The sequence below is a fragment of the Arachis stenosperma genome, chromosome 1 (assembly GCF_014773155.1).
Source record: "Arachis stenosperma cultivar V10309 chromosome 1, arast.V10309.gnm1.PFL2, whole genome shotgun sequence".
NCBI lineage: Eukaryota > Viridiplantae > Streptophyta > Magnoliopsida > Fabales > Fabaceae > Arachis > Arachis stenosperma.
This window is the reverse complement of record NC_080377.1, coordinates 123565245-123575961: the sequence shown is the minus strand read 5'-3', so window position 1 is coordinate 123575961 and position 10717 is coordinate 123565245. Positions and strand designations below refer to the sequence as shown.

The following is a 10717-nucleotide window of genomic DNA, read 5'->3' as shown; positions in this document are numbered from 1 at the left end:
AAAAAAAAAAGGGGAAAAGAGAAAGAAAAAGAAAGAAATAAAGTTGTGATCCAAGGCAATAAGAGTGTGCTTAAGAACCCTGGACACCTCTAATTGGGGACTTTAGCAAAGCTGAGTCACAATCTGAAAAGGTTCACCCAATTATGTGTCTGTGGCATGTATGTATCCGGTGGTAATACTGGAAGACAGAATGCTTTGGGCCACAGCCAAGACTCAATAAAGTAGCTGTGTTCAAGAATCATCATACCTAACTAGGAGAATCAATAACACTATCTGGATTCTGAGTTCCTAAAGAAGCCAATCATTCTGAGTTCCAAAGGATAAAGTGAGATGCCAAAACTATTCAGAGGCAAAAAGCTAAAAGCCCCGCTCATCTAATTAATACTGATCTTCATAGATGTTTTTGGAGTTCATTGCATATTCTCTTCTTTTTATCCTATTTTGATCTTCAGTTGCTTGGGGACAAGCAACAATTTAAGTTTGGTGTTGTGATGAGCGGATAATTTGTACACTTTTTGGCATTGTTTTTAGTATGTTTTTAGTATCTTTTAGTTAGTTTTTATTATATTTTTATTAGTTTTTAGTTAAAATTCACTTTTCTGGACTTTACTATGAGTTTGTGTGATTTTCTGTGATTTCAGGTATTTTCTGGCTGAAATTGAGGGATCTGAGCAAAAATCTGATCCAGAGACTCAAAAGGACTGCAGATGCTGTTGGATTCTGACCTCCCTGCACTCGAAGTGGATTTTCTGGAGCTACAGAAGCCCAATTGGCGCGCTCTCAACGGCTTTGGAAAGTAGACATTCTGGGCTTTCCAGCAATATATGATAGTCCATACTTTGCCCAAGATTTGATGGCCCAAACCGGCGTTCAAAGTCACCTACAGAAATTCCAGCGTTAAACGCCGGAACTGGCACCTAAATGGGAGTTAAACGCCCAAACTGGCACCAAAGCTGGCGTTTAACTCCAAGGAGAGTCTCTACACGAAAATGCTTCATTGATCAGCCCAAGCACACACCAAGTGGGCCCGGAAGTGGATTTCTATGTCATTTATCTTTTTACACCTTAGGCTACTAGTTTTCTATAAGTAGGACCTTTTACTATTGTATTTGACATCTTCTGTCTTTGGAACCTTTTTCTTTAGATCTTTTGATCACTTTGGGAGGCTGGCCTCACGGCCATGCCTAGACCTTGTTCTTATGTATTTTCAACGGTGGAGTTTCTACACACCATAGATTAAGGTGTGGAGCTCTGCTGTACCTCGAGTATTAATGCAATTACTATTGTTCTTCTATTCAATTCCGCTTGTTCTTTGTCCAAGATATCACTTGCTCTTCAACTTGATAATGTGAGATCCGTGACACTCATCATTCTCACCTATGAACAAGGTGACTGACAACCATTCTTGTTCTACAAGCATTCGAGGCCCTAGTGTTTATCTCTTGGATTTCTGATTGCACGATGCATGGTTGATCGCCTGACAACCGAGTGCTCGCCTGACAAATGAGCCAGCCATTCCGTGAGATCAGAGTCTTCGTGGTATAGGCAAGAACTGATGGCGGCATTCAAGAGAATCCGGAAGGTCTAACCTTGTCTGTGGTATTCTGAGTAGGATTCAGTGATTGAATGACTGTGACGTGCTTCAAACTCCTGAGGGCGGGGCGTTAGTGACAGACGCAAAAGAATCACTGGATTCTATTCCGGCCTGATGAAAACCGACAGATGGATAGCCTATGCTGTGACAGAGCATCAGGGACTATTTCCAATGAGAGGATGGAGGTAGCCACTGACAACGGTGAAACCCTACACAAGCTTGCCATGGAAAGGAGTAAGAAGGATTGGATGAAGACTGTAGGAAAGCAGAGAGACGGAAGGGAAGGCATCTTCATACGCTTATCTGAAGCTCTCACCAATGATTGCATAAGTACTCTATCTTATCTTATGCTTTATTCGTCTATCACTATCCCCATTTGAGTCTGCCTGACTGAGATTTACAAGGTGACCATAGCTTGCTTCATACCACCAATCTCCGTGGATCGACCCTTACTCGCGTAAGGTTTATTACTTGGACGACCCAGTGCACTTGCTGGTTAGTTTGTGCGAAGTTGTGTTATGCCATGGTATTGAGCACCAAGTCTTTGGAGCATTACTAGGGATTGTTTTGAGTTGTAGTGATCACAATTTCGTGCACCAGCATCCCAATCTGATGTACCAATCTTTCAAAAGAAGATTTTGGGATGACTTGTGAATAAATCTGCCAGATTATCACTTGAAACGGATCTGTTGGACATCAATTGTCCCTTGATTTTGAAGGTCATGAGTGAAGAAGAATTTTGGAGAAATATGCTTTGTTCTATCACCTTTGATGTATCCACCCTTAAGTTGAGCAATGCATGCTATTATCTTCAAACAGGACAGTTGAAGCTATCTTATGATCAATCAGTCCACATGATGACAGAATATATTGAATCAGACTCCTCAGCCAAAAACACTCGCGACTACTTCATGAATTGCCAGTATTTCGGCATGATTAGGATGTTGCAGCAATCGTCTGTTTCATGGACCTCCATGATATAGCTGTTCCACCATATGTAACAGGTATCCTGTTTGAGATCTCCCTTTATGTGGATCAGACAAGTATCCGGCATCTGCATAGCCAACTATTGTGACTTGGATCCATAGGGATAAAACATCCCATATCAACCGTCCCATGAAGATTCGAAAGATTGTTTTGATTCCACTCCAATGTCTTTTTGGTTGGAGAGGAACTATATCTTGCTAGTAAATTCACATCAAATGATATGTCAGGTCGCGTATTATTAGCAAGAGATACATTAGCGCTCCAATGGCACTAAGATATGGTACTTCAGGACCAAGGATATCTTCATTCTCTTCTTTAGGACGAATTGATCCTTTTTCACATCTAAAGATCTTACAATCATTGGGGTACTTAATGGATGTGACTTATTGATGAGCGGATAATTTATACGCTTTTTGGCATTGTTTTTAGTATGTTTTTAGTATCTTTTAGTTAGTTTTTATTATATTTTTATTAGTTTTTAGTTAAAATTCACTTTTCTGGACTTTACTATGAGTTTGTGTATTTTTCTGTGATTTCAGGTATTTTCTGACTGAAATTGAAGGTTCTGAGCAAAAATCTGATTCAGAGACTGAAAAGGACTGCAGATGCTGTTGGATTCTGACTTCCCTGCACTCAAAGTGGACGAAATTGTGATCAACAATATTGGCTCTTTAGTATGTACACAAAAACTATTGTGAGAGGAATCATTATTATGGCACTGGTTGAATTCACAACTCCGTTCAACTAACCAGCAAGTGTACTGGGTCGTCCAAGTAATAAACCTTACGTGAGTAAGGGTCGATCCCACGGAGATTGGTGGTATGAAGCAAGCTATGGTCACCTTGTAAATCTCAGTCAGGCAGACTCAAATGGGTATAGTGGTAGACGAATAAAGCAATAAGATAAAGATAGAGATACTTATGCATATCATTGGTGAGAGCTTCAGATAAGCGTATGAAGATGCCTTCCCTTCCGTCTCTCTGCTTTCCTACAGTCTTCATCCAATCCTTCTTACTCCTTTCCATGGCAAGTTTGTGTAGGGTTTCACCGTTGTCAGTGGCTACCTCCCATCCTCTCATTGGAAATACGTCCCTGATGCTCTGTCACAGCATAGGCTATCCATCTGTCGGTTTCTCAATCAGGCCGGAATAGAATCCAGTGATTCTTTTGCGTCTGTCACTAACGCCCCGCCCTCAGAGTTTGAAGCACGTCACAGTCATTCAATCATTGAATCCTACTCAGAATACCACAGACAGGGTTAGACCTTCCGGATTCTCTTGAATGCCGCCATCAGTTCTTGCCTATACCACGAAGACTCTGATCTCACGGAATGGCTGGCTCATTTGTCAGGCAAGCACTCGGTTGTCAGGCGATCAACCATGCATCGTGCAATCAGAATCCAAGAGATAAACACTAGGGCCTCGAATGCTTGTAGAACAGAATGGTTGTCAGTCACCTTGTTCATAGGTGAGAATGATGATGAGTGTCACGGATCATCACATTCATCAAGTTGAAGAGCAAGTGATATCTTGGACAAAGAACAAGCGGAATTGAATAGAAGAACAATAGTAATTGCATTAATACTCGAGGTACAGCAGAGCTCCACACCTTAATCTATGGTGTGTAGAAACTCCACCGTTGAAAATACATAAGACAAGGTCTAGGCATGGCCGTGAGGCCAGCCTCCCAAAGTGATCAAAAGATCTAAAGAAAAAGGTTCCAAAGATCAGAAGATGTCAAATACAATAGTAAAAGTCCTACTTATAGAAAACTAGTAGCCTAAGGTGTACAAAGATGAGTAAATGACATAGAAATCCACTTCCGGGCCCACTTGGTGTGTGCTTGGGCTGAGCAATGAAGCATTTTCGTGTAGAGACTCTCCTTGGAGTTAAAACGCCAGCTTTGGTGCCAGTTTGGGCGTTTAACTCCCATTTAGGTGCCAGTTCCGGCGTTTAACGCTGGAATTTCTGTAGGTGACTTTGAACGCCGGTTTTGGCCATCAAATCTTGGGCAAAGTATGGACTATCATATATTGCTGGAAAGCCCAGAATGTCTACTTTCCAAAGCCGTTGAGAGCGCGCCAATTGGGCTTCTGTAGCTCCAGAAAATCCACTTCGAGTGCAGGGAGGTCAGAATCCAACAGCATCTCAGTCCTTTTGAGTCTCTGGATCAGATTTTGCTCAGATCCCTCAATTTCAGCCAGAAAATACCTGAAATCACAGAAAATCACACAAACTCATAGTAAAGTCCAGAAAAGTGAATTTTAACTAAAAACTAATAAATATAATAAAAACTAACTAAAAGATACTAAAAACATACTAAAACAATGCCAAAAAGTGTACAAATTATCCGCTCATCACAACACAAACTTAAATTGTTGCTTGTCCCCAAGCAACTGAAGATCAAAATAGGATAAAAAGAAGAGAATATGCAATGAACTCCAAAAACATCTATGAAGATCAGTATTAATTAGATGCGGGGGCTTTTAGCTTTTTGCCTCTGAATAGTTTTGGCATCTCACTTTATCCTTTGGAACTCAGAATGATTGGCTTCTTTAGGAACTCAGAATCCAGATAGTGTTATTGATTCTCCTAGCTAGGTATGATGATTCTTGAACACAGCTACTTTATTGAGTCTTGGCTGTGGCCCAAAGCATTCTGTCTTCCAGTATTACCACCGGATACATACATGCCACAGACACATAATTGGGTGAACCGTTTCAGATTGTGACTCAGCTTTGCTAAAGTCCCCAATTAGAGGTGTCCAGAGTTCTTAAGCACACTCTTATTGCCTTGGATCACAACTTTATTTCTTTCTTTTTCTTTCTCTTTCCCCCTTTTTTTTTCGTTTGCTTTTTTTTTTTGTATTCACTGCTTTTTCTTGCTTCAAGAATCATTTTTATGATTTTTCAGATCCTCAGTAACATGTCTCCTTTTTCATCATTCTTTCAAGAGCCAACATTCATGAACCACAAATTCAAAAGACATATGCTCTGTTCAAGCATACATTCAGAGAACAAAAGTGTTGCCACCACATCAAAATAATTAAACTGTTATAAAATTCAAAATTCATGCAATTCTTTTCCTTTTCAATTAAGCACGTTTTTATTTAAGAAAGGTGATGGATTCATAGGACATTCATAACTTTAAGGCATAAACACTAAGACACTAATGATCATAAGACACAAACATAGATAAACATAAGCACTAGAATTCGAAAAACAGAAGAATAAAGAACAAGGAAATCAAGGAACGGGTCCACCTTAGTGATGGCGGCTCTTCCTTCCTCTTGAAGGTCCTATGGAGTGCTTGAGCTCCTCAAAGTCTCTTCCTTGCCTTTGTTGCTCCTCTCTCATGATTCTTTGATCTTCTCTTAATTCATGGAGGAGAATGGAGTGTTCTTGGTGCTCCACCCTTAGTTGTCCCATGTTGGAACTCAATTCTCCTAGGGAGGTGTTTAGTTGCTCCCAATAGTTTTGTGGAGGAAAGTGCATCCCTTGAGGCATCTCAGGGATCTCATGATAAGAGGAGTCTCTTGTTTGCTCCATCCTTTTCTTGGTAATGGGCTTATCCTCATCAATGGTGATGTCTCCCTCTATGTCAACTCCAACTGAATAACAGAGGTGACAAATGAGGTGAGGAAAGGCTAACCTTGCTAAGGTAGGACTTATCCGCCACCTTGTAGAGTTCTGGGCTATGACCTCATGAACTTCCACTTCTTCTCCAATCATGATGCTATGGATCATGATGGCCCGGTCTAAAGTAACTTCGGACCGGTTGCTAGTGGGAATGATTGAGCGTTGGATAAACTCCAACCATCCTCTAGCCACGGGTTTGAGGTCATGCCTTCTCAATTGAACCGGCTTGCCTCTTGAATCTCTCTTCCATTGTGCGCCCTCTTCACATATGATTGTGAGGACTTGGTCCAACCTTTGATCAAAGTTGACCCTTCTTGTGTAAGGATGTTCATCTCCTTGCATCATAGGCAAGTTGAACGCCACCCTCACACTTTCCGGACTAAAATCCAAGTATTTCCCCCGAACCATTGTGAGATAATTCTTTGGATCCGAGTTCATACTTTGATCATGGTTCTTGGTGATCCATGCATTGGCATAGAATTCTTGAACCATCAAGATTCCGACTTGTTGAATGGGGTTGGTAAGTACTTCCCAACCTCTTCTTCGGATCTCATGGCGGATCTCCGGATATTCACCCTTTTTGAGTGAAAAGGGGACCTCGGGGCTCACCTTCTTCAAGGCCACAACTTCATAGAAGTGGTCTTGATGCACCCTTGAGATGAATCTATCCATCTCCCATGACTCGGAGGTGGAAGCTTTTGCCTTCCCTTTCCTCTTTCTAGAGGTTTCTCGGCCTTGGATGCCATATGTTATGGAAAAACGAAAAAAGCAACGCTTTACCACACCAAACTTAAAATGTTGCTCGTCCTCGAGCAAAAGAAGAAAGCAGAGTAGAAGAAGAAATGAAGAAGAGAGGAGATGGTGGTGTATTCGGCCAAAGAGGGGAGAAGTGTTGTTTAGGTTGTGTGAAATGAAGGGGTTAAGAAGGGTTTATATAGGAGAGAGGGAGATGAGGTTCGGCCATTATGGGTGGGTTTGGGAGGGAAAGTGGTTTGAATTTGAAGGGTGAGGTTGGTGGGTTTTATGAAGGATGGATGTGAGTGGTGAAGAGAAAGATGGGATTTGATAGGTGAAGGGTTTTTGGGGAAAGGTGTTGAGGTGATTGGTGAATGGGGAAAGAGAGAGAGAGTGGTGGTGGGGTCCTGTGGGGTCCACAGATCCTGTGGTGTCAAGGAAAAGTCATCCCTGCACCAAATGGCATCAAATTCACGTTTTGAGCCATTGCTGGCGTTAACGCCGGGCTGGTGCCCATTCCTGGCGTTTAACGCCAGGTTCTTGCCCTTTTCTGGCGTTTAACGCCAGTCTGGTGCCCCTTTCTGGCGTTAAACGCCCAGAATGGTGCCAGACTGGGCGTTAAACGCCCAACTGCTAGGCTTACTGGCGTTTGAACGCCAGCAGCATCTTCCTCCAGGGTGTGCTGTTTTTCTTCCTGTTTTTCATTCTGTTTTTGCTTTTTTAATTAATTTTGTGACTTCTTATGATCATCAACCTACAAAATAAAATAAAATAACAAAAGAAAATATGTAAAATATAATCATTGGGTTGCCTCCCAACAAGCGCTTCTTTAATGTCAGTAGCTTGACAGAGGGCTCTCATGGAGCCTCACAGATACTCAGAGCAATGTTGGAACCTCCCAACACCAAACTTAGAGTTTGAATGTGGGGGTTCAACACCAAACTTAGAGTTTGACTGTGGGGGCTCTTCTTGACTCTGATTTGAGAGAAGCTCTTCATGCTTCATCTCTATGGTGACAGAGGGATATCCTTGAGCCTTAAACACAAAGGATTCTCCATTCACTTGAATGATCAGTTCACCTCTATCAACATCAATCACAGCCTTTGCTGTGGCTAGAAAAGGTCTGCCAAGGATGATGGTTTCATCCATGCATTTCCCAGTCTCTAGGACTATGAAATCGGTAGGGATGTAATGGTCTTCAATCTTAACCAAAACATTCTCTACAAGTCCATAAGCTTGTTTTCTTGAGTTGTCTGCCATCTCTAGTGAGATTTTGGCAGCTTGTACCTCAAAGATTCTTAGCTTCTCCATTACTGAGAGAGGCATGAGGTTTACACTTGACCCTAAGTCACACAGAGCCTTCTTGAAGGTCATGGTGCCTATGGTACAAGGTATGGAAAACTTCCCAGGGTCTTGTCTCTTTGAGGTAATTTCTGCCTAGACAAGTCATCCAGTTCTTTGGTGAGCAAAGGAGGTTCATCCTCCCAAGTCTCATTTCCAATAACTTGTCATTTAGCTTCATGATTGCTCCAAGGTATTTAGCAACTTGCTCTTCAGTGACATACTCATCCTCTTCAGAGGAAGAATACTCATCAGAGCTCATGAAAGGCAGAAGTAAGTCCAATGGAATCTCTATGGTCTCATTTTGAGTCTCAGATTTCCATGGTTCCTTATTAGGGAACTCAGTGGAGGTCAGTGCACGCCCATTGAAGCCTTCCTCAGTGGCGTCCACTTCCTCTCCATCCTCTCCAAATTCGGCCATGTTTATGGCTTTGCACTCTCCTTTTGGATTTTCTTCTGTGTTGCTTGGGAGAGTACTTGGAGGGAGTTCAGTAACTTTCTTGCTCAGCTGTCCCACTTGTGCCTCCAAATTTCTAATGGAGGACCTTGTTTCATTCATGAAACTTGAGTGGTTTTAATTAGATCAGAGACCATGGTTGCTAAGTCAGAGGGTTCTGCTTAGGATTCTCTGTCTGTTGCTGAGAAGATGATGGAAAAGGTTTGCCATTGTTAAACCTGTTTCTTCCACCATTATTATTGAAACCTTGTTGAGGTCTCTCTTGATTCTTCCAGGAGAGATTTGGGTGATTTCTCCATGAAGAATTATAGGTGTTACCATAGGGTTCTCCTAGGTAATTCACCTCTTCCATTGAAGGGTTCTCAGGATCATAAGCTTCTTCCTCAGATGAGCATCCTTAGTACTACTTGGTGCATTTTGCATTCCAGACAGACTTTGAGAAATCAAATTGACTTGTTGAGTCAATATTTTATTCTGAGCCAAAATGGCGTTCAGAGTATCAATCTCAAGAACTCCTTTCTTCTGACTTGTCCCATTGTTCACAGGATTTCTCTTAGAAGTGTACATGAATTGGTTATTTGCAACCATTTCAATGAGCTCTTGAGCTTCTGTAGGCGTCTTCTTCAGATGAAGAGATCCTCCAGCAGAGCTATCCAAGGACATCTTAGATAGTTCAGAGAGACCATCATAGAAAATACCTATGATGCTCCATTCAGAAAGCATGTCAGAAGGACATTTTCTGATCAATTGTTTGTATCTTTCCCAAGCTTCATAGAGGGATTCTCCATCCTTCTGTCTGAAGGTTTGGACTTCCACTCTAAGCTTACTCCATCTTTGTGGTGGAAAGAACTTTGCCAAGAAGGCATTGACTAGCTTTTCCCAAGAGTCCAGGCTTTCTTTAGGTTGAGAGTCCAACCATATTCTAGCTCTGTCTCTTACAGCAAAAGGGAATAGCATCAGTCTATAGACCTCAGGGTCTACCCCATTAGTCTTGACTGTGTCACAGATTTGCAAGAATTCAGCTAAGAACTGATGAGGATCTTCCATTGGAAGTCCATGGAACTTGCAATTCTGTTGCATTAGAGAAACTAATTGAGGTTTAAGCTCAAAGTTGTTTGCTCCAATGGCAGGGATAGAGATGCTTCTCCCATAGAAGTCGGGAGTAGGTGCAGTAAAGTCACCCAGCACCTTCCTTGCATTGTTTGCATTATTGTTGTTTTCGGCTGCCATGTCTTCTTCTTCTTTGAAGAATTCGGTCAGGTCCTCTAAAGAGAGTTGTGCTTTGGCTTCTCTTAGCTTTCTCTTCAAGGTCCTTTCGGGTTCAGGGTCAGCTTCAACAAGAATGCCTTTGTCTCTGCTTCTGCTCATATGAAAGAGAAGAGAACAAGAAAATGTGGAATCCTCTATGTCACAGTATAGAGATTCCTTGAGGTGTCAGAGGAAAAGAGAAATAGAAAGAAGAAGGAGAAGAAGAATTCGAACTTTAATTAGATAAGGTTCGAATTGTGCATTGAGAAGGAGTGGTACTCCATAAATAGAAGGATGTGAGAAGGAGGGAAGTAATTTTTCGAAAATTAATTAAAATATTTTGAAAACTTTTTTGAAAAACACTAATTGATTTTCGAAAACAAAAGTGGAAAAGAAATCAAGTGATTTTTGAAAAAGGATTTGAAATTAGAAGTTAAAAAGATTTGATTGAAAACTTATTTTGAAAAAAATGTGATTGAGAAAAAAGATTTGATTGAAAAGATATGATTTGAAAACAATTTGAAAAGATATGATTTTAAAAAGTAATGACTTGCCTAACAAGAAAAGATATGATTCAAACATTAAACCTTTCTCAACAGAAAAGGTAACAAATTTGAGATGTTCAATCAAATCATTAATTGTTAGTAAGTATCTTTGAAAAAGGAAAGAAATTGATTTTGAAAACATTTGATTGATAAGATTTGATTTGAAAAAGATT

The 10717-nt window shown here is 41.0% G+C and overlaps 1 non-coding gene across 1 annotated transcript; it reads left to right on the top strand.

Moving 5' to 3' along the window:
* The first annotated feature begins 9468 nt into the window (after positions 1 to 9468).
* LOC130956268 (small nucleolar RNA R71) lies at positions 9469 to 9576 on the top strand. The gene has a single exon (XR_009077053.1). It is a non-coding gene; the product is annotated as a small nucleolar RNA R71 (small nucleolar RNA).
* Positions 9577 to 10717: the final 1141 nt, after the last annotated feature.